This window comes from Notothenia coriiceps, unplaced genomic scaffold, assembly GCF_000735185.1.
Source record: "Notothenia coriiceps isolate Sejong01 unplaced genomic scaffold, NC01 NC01_scaffold00026421, whole genome shotgun sequence".
Lineage (NCBI taxonomy): Eukaryota > Metazoa > Chordata > Actinopteri > Perciformes > Nototheniidae > Notothenia > Notothenia coriiceps.
Window position 1 is genome coordinate 1,154,385 of NW_011359122.1, and position 3,530 is coordinate 1,157,914.

Sequence of the window (3,530 nt, forward strand, 5' to 3'; positions counted from 1 at the left end):
TAATTAATGTGGGGAGAGGCCACTTTGGCTTTGATGTAAACCAAGGTGGAATGAAGCCGAAAAACACAGATTCTAACGTCATAGAGAGAGCATATGAGATGCCTCTTATGGAGGGGTCTCTGACAGAGGATTACTCACAAAGTACACAGTAAAAGTACTTCATTTTATTTCTGGTAGAAGTCAAACTAGAACCGAGTCCAACAGTGTCAGTTTCCTTAAGAACTTGTGGTAACAAATATTTGTATTACTCGTCAAATATAGCAGGAATAATGAAGAGCAGCTGATCTGAAAAAACAAACGCGAGAGGCGGCTGAGTTGACCGCAGTGCAGAACCGCTGTATAGTTTAAATCTCCTAACAATGTTGTCCATTTTAGACATAGGCTTATTATATTTACAGCCCTTAATAACATTCATTTTTTGGGCTCAATATGTGTCTTGGCCGTTTTCGTTGTGATCGCTAAATTCCCCTTGTTTATAATAATCACGTTTCCTTCAGCAGGATACTGTAGTGATTCAAGTGTGATTTTAGCAAACGAGTGCTTTTGTTTTGAAATCACTTCCGTGAGTTTCGCCCCGCCCCTCGCTCCAATGACCATTAGACCATTTAGTAAGGTAAAAAGCAAAAAGGCCTCTCAGACGCTCTTCCGTTTACGTGTTTAATAAAGAAAAACAATTGGACGGTAGATACACGGGACTGTAGTTGGAAAAGTAGTTCATATATTTATCCAATTGGATACCATATGAACTTTTTTCTTGACAGTTTACACTTTTTTTGTGCCTCCACTTAATCCAAATAAAATGTGTTAAGAAGAAAGTACTGCTCGAATATTTTTAAACATTGCTAACACCTATGCTTTTGTGCTTTTACAAAAAGTGTTATTTCACAACAATACTCTAAAAATCACATATCGACTCTACACTAGCTGGTGCACAACAATGTGTTATTATGTGTTTTAGGACTGACATACTACATGATATATTTTGTAATATTCCCATAACTTTATTTATTTAGTGCTACATGTTTTATACTACAGTGCGTGTCTTACCCTCAGGCTGGCGGTACGGATGGTAGATGTGGATGTCCATGGGCCGGTGCAGGGTGCTGATCAGGGTGGTCTTGTTGGTACCCAGAGACTTATGAGCTCTGTTGATGGACTTTGTCTCCCAGTCGGTCCAATAGATGTGCTCTTCAAACAGAGTCATGGCAAAGATGTGGGGGATGTCTTGGCTGAGGACTGCAAAGGAACAGACAACAATGGAATCACATGGTTCATGATTTGTTAGGTACAGTAAATATGTTATGAGAAGGTTACCCACTATCAGAGCAGTTTTGTTAACACAAAGGTCTCCTGATTTGCTTAGATTTATATAATGTGCTTCAATAACAGGCACAGATAGACATCCTTTCTATGCTCTCCCTAACAAGGAACTTAAGAAGATGAGATGTGTGCATCCAGCTCACAGTATAAGCGTCTAATCAAATAAATATGAAAACCCCCCCAGTTTTCTTTTAGTAATAAATGTGTTGAATTTCCAAAATACTGAAAAAATTCAATGAAAAATAACAGACAATTACATAATTCTGTGATTTTAGCAATCAAGCTTTTCCCCAAGAGTAACTGTTGAAACATTCATGCACCGCTAATGTAAAACAGAGGCAGATGCACAGCTAAAGCGGCTCCACTGTTTGTTATGTAATAGTTTCTACTATATGCCTCATTAGGCTTACACTCTGATTGCACATTTCACCTTTTCAACTCCCCTAGCCTTTTCATTTCATGTGTTTGCTCCAAGTGTTTGAGGCTGTTGCGTTATGGAAACACACATTAGTTTCTGTTGTTAAACACAGCAATCTGTGTACATCACACACTTGGATAGGCACACGCAATACGACACACATAAAGCACACACATGGTACATGTTGAAAACAACTGGTGATGAGGTGACTATGGTTTTATTTTGATTATACAAAGTGGGGTGCTTAATTCAATTAAATTGTTAACATGTGATCAGACAAGTTGAACTGTTATTTGTCAGATTAACATGAGGCTCTCTTTGGTCAACCCTTATCTGAATTCAAACAGCCCTGTCTCGTTCTGCAAACTCACACAAGGCCACATTGGTGTTTGTATGGTGTGTCTGTGTGTATGTTTGTACGGAGCCCTGGAGGGTTCATAGAGAGAAAAATAAATAAAACGAGGCCACGTTTTATTAATTTGTGCGCAAGAGATGTAATTCGTTGCCTCAATTTAAATAAAACGAGGCCACGTTTTATTATTTTGTGCGCACGATATACTTTCTCATTCGCACGAGATACTTTCTTGTGCGCTAAGCGGTCCTACGAAGCTGGTTATCAACTCACTAAATCAACCAGGGTTTCTCTGTCCGGCTGAGAGCGCGTTCACGTGAAAGGGACGGGGTTAGCAACATGCATGGAGAAGCGTGCTGACAGCGCAGCGTAGGGCTGTGCAATTAATCGTATTTTAATCGCGATTACGATTATGGCTTGCGACAATTATGAAAACAGCATAATTGACAAAATACGATTATTTTGCTGGGTGCACTTTCACTAAAAGCCCACTCGGCCACGTGGGAGTGACATGTGTTGTGAGTGTTCAGCGCGAGCGAAGATGTCAGAACAAGAGCAGCAACTCGTTAAAAAGAAGGCTCGCGGGGAGATTCCCAGTCGATCGCGAGATGTGTCTAAAAATAGAACAACAATATTCTGTTTTATTGTTAATGTCCTGTAACATAATCTTCCTGTGCTTCGTGATTGGCCAGGGTCACCCCATGTGTCGGGCTTGCTTGGCTGGTGGGCAGTGGGCACTATTTCGCTGACGTTGTCCGTGTCCGTGTCAACCGGTGTCAGCAGGAGTGACAGTCCGCACACACACAAGACCGCAATTATGGCAGAAGCAAAAAAGCCCAAAATATATAATTTTCACTCCGAGTGGGAGGATGATTATTTTTTTATCTATTCCAATTCAAAGTCCATCTGTCTCATCTGCAATGCGAGTGTGGCTTTATCGAAGAAGGGGCATTTAGGAGCGGCATTTCAAAACAGTGCACAAACGCTACGAGACGGAATTCCCTCCTACTTTCCCTCTGCCCTACGCTTCCAAAAGGGGAGGGACCTGAAAGGACAGCTAAATGCACAGCAGTCCATTTTCACCAGGCCCAACAACAAGAGCAAGGCTGCTACCATAGCATCTTATCGTGTCAGTCACGTTCTTGCGAAACACATGACGTCTTTCAAAGACAGCGAAGTTGTGAAAGAAGCATTCCTGGAGGCTGCCGACGCGCTTTTGGGGACATTAAAAATAACAGTAGCATTTCAACAGGTTTTTGATATAATAAAAACTCAAGTTGGATACCGTTATTAATCAGCTGTAAGATTTAGTTTGTTTGAACTTATTCATTATAATTATTGTAAGGGAAACTTCTGCAGCAATGGAGAGTCAGGGCTCAGAGAGACACGAGGAGAGTTGGAGCTTTGATGTCAAACAATGATGTTTATTACAAGTCAAAC

General features: G+C 40.9%; 1 protein-coding gene across 1 annotated transcript in view; it reads right to left on the reverse strand.

Annotated features, from left to right (window-relative positions):
- LOC104956942 (low-density lipoprotein receptor-related protein 1-like) overlaps positions 1-3,530 on the reverse strand; it is a 25,758-nt gene that overhangs the window by 15,368 nt on the left and 6,860 nt on the right. The window lies entirely within an intron of this gene.